This window comes from Halichoerus grypus, chromosome 11 (genome assembly GCF_964656455.1).
Source record: "Halichoerus grypus chromosome 11, mHalGry1.hap1.1, whole genome shotgun sequence".
Classification (NCBI taxonomy): domain Eukaryota; kingdom Metazoa; phylum Chordata; class Mammalia; order Carnivora; family Phocidae; genus Halichoerus; species Halichoerus grypus.
The window spans coordinates 49605152-49617612 of record NC_135722.1 but is presented as its reverse complement, the minus strand read 5'-3'; the positions used below and the strand labels follow the sequence as shown (position 1 = coordinate 49617612).

The following is a 12461-nucleotide window of genomic DNA, read 5'->3' as shown; positions in this document are numbered from 1 at the left end:
TACAATGATAGTGAGATAACTAAAGATAGTGAGAAATCTCCAGAGAGATTCATCTAATTCCAGAAGGACAAAGACATGGCTGGGTTTATTGCTGAAAACAAGTGTTCATCTTTTCTCTGGAGAGATTTATTTCTCATCAGACTCCAAAGAAACTTTCCCTGAAGGAAGGGGGTGTCAGGGGGAGGAAAAATAATCTCCCTGGCTTCTACAAGCAGAGAAAATACATTTTTCTTCACTCTTTGATTTTGCATGCACGGGACATTTGACCTAGCCTTCATTGTATAGCCTTAGTTGTAAGAATCAGGTATGGGAAACCACACAGTTGTTATTTGCTTTTTAAGTGAATAATGATAATCTATTCCTGATCTAGAACACTTTGTGTGTGCATTCAGGACAAAATTGATAACATGAGTATTTAAAATGCTTTGGTTTAGCTCAGAAAAGATGTGAAAGAGTGAGATCTCTGTGCTGGAGAAATCCTGCCTTCGTGGGAGCTAGGACAGTGAGTAAGAGCAAATACTTTGAAATCAGACAGACTAATTAGCTTTATGCTCATCATATATTATTTATGTGATACTGAACATATTATTTAACTTTTTGATTAAGGTAAGATTCACATAACATAAAAATTCACCATCTTAACCATTTTATAGTGTTCAATTTAATGGCTTTTAGTACATTTACAATGTTGTGCTATCATCCCCAATATCTAATTCCAGAACATTTTCATTGCCTCACAAGGAAATCACATCTTCACCAAGCAATCACTCTTTATTTCCCCTTCCCCCAGCCACCTAACCACTAGTGATTGACTTTCTGTCTCTATGGATTTGACTATTCTGGACTTTTGACAATAATGGAATCATACAATACATCAGCCTTCTGTGTCTGGCTTCTGTCACTTGGCATAGTGTTTTCAAGGTTCATCCGTGTGATATTATGTATGAGAACTTTATTCTTTCAAATGGCTGAAAAAGACTCCATTGTTTAGATTGAACATATTTGTTTTATCCATTCATCAGTTGATATGCATTTGATATGAGTTGTTTCTATTTGGGGGACTATTATAAATAATGCTACTATAACATTTATTTATAAGTTTTGGTGTAAACATCTGTTTTCAATTCTTTTTGATATATACCTAGGAGGAGGACTGGGTCATTTAATAAGGCTATATTTAACCTTTTGAGGAAGTGCCAATCTGTATTCTACAGAGGCTGCACCATTTTACAGTCCTACTAGCAAAGCATCAGGGTTCAGGTTCTTCACATCCTCATCAACACTTACTATTTCCCATTTTTAAAAAAATTACAGTTATCTGGTGGGTGTGAACTAGAACAATAAAAGGGAATTGAAAAAATATTTCCTTTCACTCCCTTTCATACCTAAGTGCAAGCTAAGCTTCAAATTCCAGAGGAAATAGCATGTGTGAAAGTTCAGAAGGAAAGGGAACATAGTTTGAAAAAGCATAAGACGTACAGGGTGATTGTAGCATAAAGGGCATGTGAGCCAAAGTGAGAGCAAGGGGGAGAGATGGATCAGCGGACATCAAGCAACAACTGGTTAGCACCAACCATGCTGTAAAAGGCTTTGAAGATAGGTTAAGGCATTTGAGTTTTCTTCCAGGCAAAATGGGTAACTTGAATGATTTTTAAGTAGAGGATTGACATGATTAATTGGGGTTTAGTAAAACCACTCTAGTTTCTGAGTAAAAAAATGGATGCAAGAGAGAAAAATTTAGAGTGAGCAAATTCCAAATGAGGCTGCTGAACAGATCCAGGACACACACACACAAACACACGCACACATGCACACACACAGAGAGTGGTGATCATATTTTAATATGAAATATGTGAATGAATTTAAAGGATATTCAGAGGACATAATTGATAATAAATGAATTTTAGTTCATGTTGATTGTGGAGTTTCAGTGGGATAGCCAGGAGGTGTTACCAAATACAGAGTCAGCTATATGGGACAGAGAAAGAATTGGGAGTAGAGCTTTGGATGTGGGAATTTTCAGCATGCAGATGGTTATTGAATTTATGAGCTTACTGGGTGCCAAAAAGCCTATGAATAAAGTATTATTTTTTCTTTTCTTTCTTTTTTAAAATTTATTTAAGAAGGACATTGAAACAAGATAAAAGGACCAAAGGAAGAGTAAACATTTTTTGCTTTTAAGTTTTTTTTTTTTTAAAGATTTTATTTATTTATTTGACAGAGAGAGACACAGCGAAAGAGGGAACACAAGCAGAGGGAGTGGGAGAGGGAGAAGCAGGCTTCCCGCAGAGCAGGGAGCCTGATGCAGAGCTCGATCTCAGGACCCTGGGATCATGACCTGAGCCGAAGGCAGACGCTTAACGACTGAGCCACCCAGGCGCCCCGCGTTTAAGTTTTTGATTGTAGAAAATTGGGATTCTTCTATCTGATGTCTGTCACTTTCTAGGGACTTGAAAAATCCTTACCTCTCTTCCTCTAATTGTACCAATGATTTTCCCCAACAAAATTAAGGTGTTGAGAGTCATAGGAATTGAGTCCATTATTGGAGGGCTTCCTACTACTGATTTACATAAGAAATTCTATTAAATCAATATGATTACTTGACTTCCCACAATTTTTTTCTCTATGTTCCCAGCCCTGGGACACTGAATCCATTTAGGAAAGAATAGGAGGATGACCTTGTCCCTGATCTGCTTGGTTTTTACAGCATAAATGATGGGATTGAGTGCAGGAAGGATTGCCACATAGAGGTTGGCAAACATGATATAAAAGGTGAGGGAGATACTGTGGCCGCAGTGATGAGAACATGGCTGGTGTGTAGAATATGAGAATGACACTGACATGGGAACCACAGGTGCTGAGGGCTTTCTGTCGGGCATCTCTGGATGGAAGGTGGAAAATAGCATGAAGGATGAGAGAATAGGAAATACCAATGAGAATTAGGTCTGAGATAATAGTCATTACAGACACAACAAAACCATACCAGATGTTGATGGAGATGTCAGCACAGGCGAGCCGGGCCACCTATATGTTCACAGTATGTGTGAGGGATGATGTGTGTCCTGTAGAAGGGCAAACGGTTCACCAGGAAACTAACGGGCAGAATGACACTAAAGCTCCGACCGACAATGCCCACCATGATCTTGACAATTGTCCTAGGTGTCAAAACGCTTGTGTATCTCAAAGGAGAACAAATGGCCATGTAACGATTAAATGCCATGCCCAACAAAGTGGTTGAGTCCAGAAAAAAGCTGAAGTGAAGAAAGAACAACTGGGTAAGGCAGCCAGGAAAAGTGATTTTCTGAGCTTTCAACCAGAATATGCCAAGTGTTTTGGGCACACACGTGGTACATAATATGAGGTCTGCAGAGGCCAACATAGAGAGAAAGAAGAACATGGATTCACGGACACTCTGGTCCATAGTGGTGAGGTAAAGAAGGGCCACCAGGTAGATAACAAAGAAAGGAATCCCAATCCAGATATAGAATTGCTCCAGCCCTGGGATCCCTACCAACATGAAGGAGCCTGGATCGAAACTTGTTAAATTCAATGTGGCCATCATGGTAATTGTAATTCCTTAAGGACAAAATATAGTATTTTATTCCTGGAACTTACTGGCCATGAATTCCCTTTAAGTCTTTTCCGGAACTAAGATCCTTCGTTCCCATCGCATCACAAACACTACAGCAGACACTTACCAAAGGCTGCCAAGAGATATGAATTAAACCATGAATTAAACCAATAATTCTCTATCTATAGACATTAACAATAACAGCATTGTTACTACATCGGGACCACGTCCCACCAGATCCATGACCTGTGATCATTGCTGGGCCTGTGTTGTCAACTAAAGTTCCAAGATTATCTTGCCCTCACCAAGTAGTTCAGTCTGAGATTTCTCAAAGATGTAAATGTCGAGTATCCTACCTGACACAAATCTCAGTAAATCTTCACTGAGGTGCCCATTCAAAGAAATAACAGGGACCAGGTATGAGTTAACAAATCTGCATTCTTCATTGCCAATACATCATTAGGAATCTGGCGAGCCAATCTACTACTGCCTATTTGCTCCACTTCCTTAATATCTGGAAGAAAATCTCCATCTAAATATTCTTCTGTCAACTCATCAACAATTCTCCAAAACTCATTATTTCTTCCACCTGTTAACTTCCTGACCAGCTACCTCACTTTGTCATCACATCATTCTTCCACCACCAGAGCATGGTAATCTGAGGGTTGACTGAGGCTCTTCTTCCTCCTTCAGTCCCTGTATCTAATCTGCCAGCTCTTCTGATCCTCTTTAAAATCCTTGTCTGATCTGCCTACTCCACTTTTCCACTTCCTCACCTACTCAAGTCATTAATCACCAGTTGGAGCCATACAATAAAAATCCCAGTTCTTCCAATATCTTGGGAGTCTTGTTCTTTATCTCATGCTGCCAGATTGCTCTCTTAAAAATATGAAATTATTAAGACATTGGCAACCTTGTTTAAAAGCTTGTCATTGCCCCCATTATACCTACAGAATATATTTTATCTCCTGTTGGCAGTCAGTAGTTTCCTTATATATTTTAGTTCTACCTATGTGAATGTGTATCACATTCTTCCCTACAAGGCGTCCATAGATTTCTCCCTCGTTCCTACATCTCATTGCTTCGATTGCTGCCTTTTCCATCAGTGTAATCTTGTCTTCTCTCAACATGTGTAAGTTCTATTCATTGCTCTTGATCCTTACCAACACAGATGTCTCCAGGGCACCTTCTCCAGTAATCCTGAACCAAGCAGTCCCTTCTCCTGCTTGTAAAATCAAGTTCTTAATCATCTTACCAAACAAACTATCAGATGACTGTATTGAATTTCACATTATTTTCCTGCTTATTCTCTTGGATTCTCTTTTCTAGATATGTGAGCATCCTCTGTTAATGATTGGGAACTCCTCTTGAGGACAAATTTTCTGTCCTCATGCATCTCTTCCAGAATAAAAGAAGGCAAGATTTCACATAGAATAACCATTCATACGGTCTCAGTGGTAAAATTAATATTTCAAGATTGTCATTCTTTACTAATTTTTTCATTGTGTCCTGTTTGGGCCAGAAAATATTGAATATATTTCTTGAATACACACACACACACACACACACACACACACACACACACACACACACACACATTTCTTAGGCTTATTGTCTTGTCCTCCATCTTTAAAGACAATAAAAGTGGATTGAGTCTTTCTCAAGTCTCCTTATTCTAACCTCTATAGTCACATATCTCTCTCTGACTCCGAACTTTTCTATCTCCCTCTTCTACTTTTATTTTATTTAATTTTTTTTATTTATTTTTTTTAAAGATTTTATTTATTTATTTGACAGAGAGGCACAGCGAGAGAGGGAACACAAGAGGGGGAGTGGGAGAGGGAGAAGCAGGCTTCCCGCTGAGCAGGGAGCCCGATGTGGGGCTTGATCCCAGAACCCTGGGATCATGACCTGAGCCGAACGCAGACGCTTAACGACTGAGCCACCCAGGCGTCCCTCCCTCTTCTACTTTTAAAGACCACTGCAATTACAACAGAATCACCCAGATAACCCAATATAAAGTCAAATGATTAGCAGCCATAAATATCTTTTGACATATAAATAACTTATGCACAGGTTCCAGGAATTAGGATATGCATATCCTTGAGGAGTCATTCTTTATTCTAACTACCAAAATCTTTCCCTGGATTTTTCCAGGATCTTCTCCAGTCTGCCTCCCCAAGACTCCTACCACCATTACCACACTCAGATTATACTCAACAGGCACCTTATCCTGATGTTAGGAAACCAATAAAGGGCTTGAAGAGGATAGTTCTAAGATGAGAACAGAAAGATACAGGAAGTAACTCAACACAGTTGGGGAGGACATATAAAGAGAAGGGTACCCAGATGAGAGGTGAGGCATGGGAACAAAGAAATTTAATTCCAGCCAGGAAAGACAGACACACCTCGACAGCATAAGTTTTATTTCTCTTTGTTTTTCTCAGGGGATGGAAAGACTGAAAAGTGAAGGCTCTAAATTCTAGGGGGACTCCAGGGACTCCAGTCACCAGTCAATACTATTAGTATTAGTATATAAATGTTTGCATTAATGTTTTCCTGGTCTAGAAATGACATTGTACACAAACATGGTATGATTCAGGGTTTTGGACAGACAGGAGGAACCAGGAAGTACTGGAATACTTCAGCCTTTGTAGACTAGTCATTTACAGAGAATTCAAAAAATAATTTTGGAAAGAAAAAACAAATTTAAGTTAGCTAGGCTCTAGGTTCTGACTTCAAAGAAAGGTGTGATAATAACCCTTTAAACTCTGGATCCCAGATATTTATATGTTTGGAGAAAGACAATCGATTGATTAGGGATGTGGGTGAGCTCCAGATGATATGGTTGTAGGACCCATATGAGTATCACCTTCTATTTCACTGAATGGGGCTTTCTGGTCTCTACTTGTAACTGCATTGAGGTACTTTGAAGAAACTCTGACTTCTGAGCAAGATGAGTTAATCTTTTACATAAACAACTCCCTTAGGTCATTGCATATTATCCAATGTTTACAGTACTTCTGGAGATTATCATTAACATCCAGATGCTTATGGCAGAGACCTTAAAGTTATTCTTGAAACCACTTTTTCTCTCACTTCCCTTATTTTCTTTTCATATTATTGATTCTGTTACTGTACTGCCAAAAAAAAAAAAAAAAAAAAAAACTACCACAGGTCTTAGTGTCTTACAGAGACCTTTCACGTTTGAATTGTCTTGTAAAACAGTATGACAGATACATAAGCAAAGCAAGCTTTGCTTATTGCAGAAAGAGCTGAAGATACATTGCAATTTTGTGGTGCTAACTAAGCTTTCCATTTTACTAAATCAGATAAAAGTATCAAGTTCAGAATATCTCAAGGGAAAACAGTCCAGAGTATTAAAGGTTGTTGTATGCTGACTAGCTTGGTGTATCAATTGTGGCAAATAAAAATGGGTAAACTAACCTCCTCCTCCCCTAAAAATATATTCTTTTGACTCTGCTGTGTCCCTGAGTTCTTGCAGATCTTTAGGCAACTTACATGAAATTGACTTTCTTTCATCTCAACCAGTCAAAGTGGGAATTCCAGAACAAAAAATTGAATTGAGCACAGGGTGACACCAACCCCACCCATTCCAACAATATAAAAAACTAAGTTTAACATTTTAAAATAAAAACACATAACATACACAAAAACTCCATTTCTAAAAGTCAAAGTAAAATAGTAACACATGGAAACATTTTAAAACTAAACTGTTCCATTCAAGAAGAGCCTAAGGAGACATGACAACTAAATATAATGAGGTTTCCAGGACAGGACTCTGGGACAGAAAAAGAACATCAGTTAAAACTAGAGAAATCTGCTATGGCTGCATGTACTAAATTGTCTTTTGTCTCTGACCCAGAATTCCTGTGTCTTCTACCAGCCACCATGAAACTGTGGCAAAGTAACTTGTTAGCTTGCAAGTAGAAGAAAATTTCAGACTCTTTGCAGTTCTTAACATAGACAATTTGGGAATATAGAATAAATATATCATACTCTGAGCGTAAAACGAGGTAAACAAAATATACTTAAGAAACAATGACTCACAGAAAGAGAAACTATCTTTACCATCAGCTGTCCTCTTTATTAAGCCATCAAGATTATGATTCGTTGGAACAAATAAATTTAATTATAAAATGATTTGTTGAAAATGAAAAGATATATACCATTCTAGAATGCTATATCACAATAAGTAGTGTTGAGTTATAGCTCTAACAAACATGAGTTATTTCCTGAACCTACAAAACATATAGTAAATGCTCAAAAGATGTTTAACTATTATTATTAGTTCTTGTATATAATAAAGAATATATATGTATGTATATATCGCCTATCATTATATCATCATCTTTTTTTCTGTACAAATAATCTTAGTTATATATTGGCATACTGCAAATATACTGTAAACAGAAGTAAATCTTTCTGATATAAATTATATCTGAAATGAACTTCTGTTGATATCGCTTTACCTTCATTAATAATAATATGTCAATATTGGTATATTGATTATAACAAATGTACCATACTAGTGTAAGATATTAGTGATATCGTATTATTAATTATAGGAAATCTCTGTACAGTCTTTGTAAGTTTTCTGTGCCAGATACTACTAAGATAAGAGTTTATTACAGTAATGGGATACAAGATAATGTTTTTAAAAATCACTGGCATTTCTTTTCTCTTACAACAATTCCTAAGAATATGAGAAAAAATACTCCCCTCATTATAGTTTCCACTTCTCTCCTCCCATTCTCTCATAAACACTCTCTAGTCTCTACCACCCACTGAAATTGCCCTCTTTCTGGTACCCAGTGACCTCCATAATGCCCAGTCTCATGGGCAATTCTCAGTCTTCAATCTACTCAACACATCACCAGCATTTGAAAACTATGAACGCTTCCACCTAATTTAATTTTTTTTTCTTTTCATATCTCGATTTTTATATTTTCTCCTGTTTCTTCTTCTACTTCATTGGCTGATCCTTATCTTCTCCCTTTCTAGGTCCTCTGTCTTTCCTTTTTCTGAATCTTTTATTACTCCAGTACTCTGTCTTCAGCTTTTCTCTCTCTACTTTTACTCCACAAAGTGTATGTGTGTGTGTGTGTGTGTGTGTGTGTGTGTTAAGCACCATTTATTCACTCATGACTTCTAAATTTATGTTTCAGATTCCTAGATTCAACTGTTTTCACAGCACTTCTACCTAATGCTGGATAACCATTTCAAGCTAAGCATGTCCAAAATCACACTCTTCCTTCTCCTTAAACCATCTTTATCACTGTAAATGGCAACTCTTTTATTCCGGTTGCTGAGACCAGTAACCTTGGAATCATTCTTGATTCTTTCTCTTATATCACTTGTGTGATCATCATTAAATCCTTTTAGCTCTGCTATCAAAGTGCATTCAAAATTTATTTTCAAAACCTCTAATTCTCTGTCTCTGGTCCATATGGCCATAATCTCTCATCTGGAAAATTGTAATAGCTTCTTATATGGTCTCTCTTCAGTTTACTTACCATAGAAAAGCCAGTAATATTTCTAAACATGTAAGCCATAACATATAATTTCTCACTTCAAAATCTTTCTGACAACACTATAGAAAATAGTTTGGCAGTTCTTTTCAAAACTAAAAATAGACTTACCATATGACCCAGGAATTGCACTACTGAGCATTTATCCCAGAGAAATAGAGATATTTTCATGCATGAACTTATAGTTGGATGTTTATAAAGCTTTATTCATAATAGCCCCAAACTGGAAACTGCACAAATATCCTTCAAAAAGTGAATTGTCAAACAAACTGTGGTGTGTCTCTATCATGGAATACTACATAGCAACAAACAGAAACTAACTGTTGGCACAGTCAACAACTTGGATGAACGACAAAGAAATTATGCAGAGTGAAAAGGCATTGTCAAAAGAATACATACTGCATAATTCCATTTATGAAACATTGGTAAAATAATATAATTACAGAGGTGAAGACTAGAGTAGTGGTTGTCAAGGGTTAGGAAGAGGGAAAGCATAGTCATGGCTATAAAAGAATAAAATGAGGGAATCTTGTGGTGATGTTACATTTGAATATCATGATTTTGCTGGTAATTTGGCAAGGCAACACACGTAATAAAATTGCCTAGAGTTATACATACAGACACAGATGAGTGCATGTACAAATGGTGGAATTGGAATGAGCTCTATGGACTGTACCAATGTCAACTTCTTGGTTTTGATACTGTATGATAGATATTTAAGACGTCAACATTGGGAGAGGCTGGAATAAAGGTGCATGAGATTTCCCAGTACATTTCTGTGTGAACTTCCATGAATTTATAATTATTTCAAAATTTAAAAAATTTTTAAAGACCTCTTACTATGCTTTTCTAGCTCACTAAGAATAAAATGTAAAATTTGTACTGCATGACTTACTAAAGCCCCTGAATGATGTGGTCTCTTCCCCACCCAATCACTTACCCCCACCAATTTTCCAGTCATGATATATCACTTCCTATTTTTCAGATACACCAATCAACTTCATGTCTCTAGGCTCTTACTCTTAATTGTACCTCTGCTAGGGATAATCTTCAACCAGAACTCTGAATGTTTGCTTCCTTCCTCTTAGTCAGGTATCTGATATGACCTCACTCCTGATTGACCGTATGTAAAATAAAACCTATCTGCACCCCCATCGTTCTCAATCCCATTACCTTACTTTATTTTTCTTCATTTCACTTATCACAACCTGTCATATTATGGATTCACTTATTTATTTACTTATTATTATCTATCTATCTCCACTGGAATATAATTTCCATGAGAACAATGACTATATCCGTTCAGTTATTACCAGTAAGCACTCAATAACAAATATTATTGAATAAACAGTAAGTGTTTGGATATAGGGGAAAGAGTGTTCTCACACAATGTACATATAAAATCATATGACTGTTATTAGGCACAGAAACTATGGAGAATGATACTAATTTTATGTATACAAAAAAGTATTTGAAAGAATTGAAGGAACGGTTTCCAAGAACACAGCAATGACTGTCAGATCAATATTTTACTAGGGCAGCTACTATATCGGGGGTCACAACTTTAAAAACACCAGAATCAAGAAGCTAACGCTTCTGCCACGAACGTTACCACAGGTGATTCTCAGTTCCCAGAAAGCCGCAGAAAAACCTCTATAACCTACATCCTGGGTTAGAATCAAGTTAGAATCAAGGAGTCACCAACACCACCACCACCGAGGGCTATCACGTCCACATTCTAGTCATACCGGAAGAGTGCGGCAGATAAATAAACAAAGATAAACAAAAAACTTTCTCTTTGAACTTTTTTGAAAAAAAAAAGAGGAAGAGGGAAATCATGATTTCTGACTTACTTCTCTCTGTTAAATCTTTAAGAGTCCATCCAATTGAAGAAAGTTAAATTTCATTCAGATGTGTAGATGCAAGTGATTCAGAGAAAAATATATTCTTTAGTTTTCTAAACTTTTCAAAAAAAGGAATGTTAAATGGAGATTTAAAAAGCCAAATCACAGAATTCACTGCAAATATATTCTCAAATATATATTATACATACAGGTGTCCTTGTCCTTGTCTTTATTTGCCTACCTATTTTATTTGACCCATTTTCTCTTTCAATTTTTGTCTTTTTTTGTCATTTATTTATTTATTTATTTATAGGATTGCCTCATAGTTATTTTCCTATTATTCAAAAACTGCTTTAAGGCTGATGCTTATCATTTCACTTATTTTATATTTGTGTATACAGACATTTTCTATGTAGATATAATCACAATGGTCAAGCGTTAACTTTATGATTTGTGCTTTTTGAGTTCTAATAAGAAATAAGTTCTTATCCAGTTGTCATAAATTTATTTTCCTATATTTTCTTCTATATATTTTACATATTTTCTTAAAATATGAAACACCCCCCCCCCCTTTTTAAATGATAAAACATAAAAACAAGGAACAGGAAAGAAAGAGACAATTGGTTTTTGAAACTGCTTTAAGCCAACTCAAGAACATTTGTGCACGTATGTTTAAGAATGCTTTTTAAATTTTTTTTGCTTGGATGTTGTTTTATTTTCTATATCTCTATTATAAAATGGGGGGAAATTCTCCCCCACGGTGTTCCAAATGAGGTAAAATTTATGATGAAAGTTTACTATAGGTTCACAGTTTCTCCCTAAGGGATGCAGTCATGTACATAAAGGGGTCAGAACAGCTCCCTTGTGTGAAATGGCACAAAGCTAGTCCTTTTAGAGTTTCGCTAGTGAGACTACATCTGTATATTAGTTTGTTTGTTTGCTTCTATTTGTTTTTATTTTGTCTAATCTTCATCGCTGGAAGAACAGCACCTGCTTGGGGCCTAGATGCTACTGGAGAATTGAAGAATCCCACCTTAGGACAGAGGGCCGAATGGTTAGTGCTATTTAAACATCATTTATCATTATTTTAATAATGAAAAGAAAGTTTGTGAAGACTTATGACAAGGATTGTATCAACATGTCCTGAAATTTTGATCTCATTTTAATATTAAGACAACCATATTAAGGAGATGACATCAGTAAAAATGGATGAGTAAAGACCTTCAACAGTTTGCCCTCCATAAAAGCTATGAAAAAAACTAGAAAAATTGTTAGAGTCAACTTGTGTATAATTCTGGAAGTTAACTATAGGCTTGCAGCCACCTACAGAGCATTTATTCAAGAAAAACTGTTCAGTCAAGGTAAGAACAAAGAGCTTTGTGGAGTTTTAAGTTGTCTGAAAACTATTCTCCTCTCTCCAGCTATGTAGAGCCTTAAAAATAACAGCTTACATTCCCAGGGAAGTTTGACAGCCACTGGGGAAGAAAAATTGAA

The 12461-nt window shown here is 36.4% G+C and overlaps 1 pseudogene; it reads right to left on the bottom strand.

The window, feature by feature from the left end:
- Positions 1-2582: 2582 nt before the first annotated feature.
- On the bottom strand, positions 2583-3562 carry LOC118525320 (olfactory receptor 52H1-like; annotated as a pseudogene).
- Between the last annotated feature and the right edge of the window lie 8899 nt (positions 3563-12461).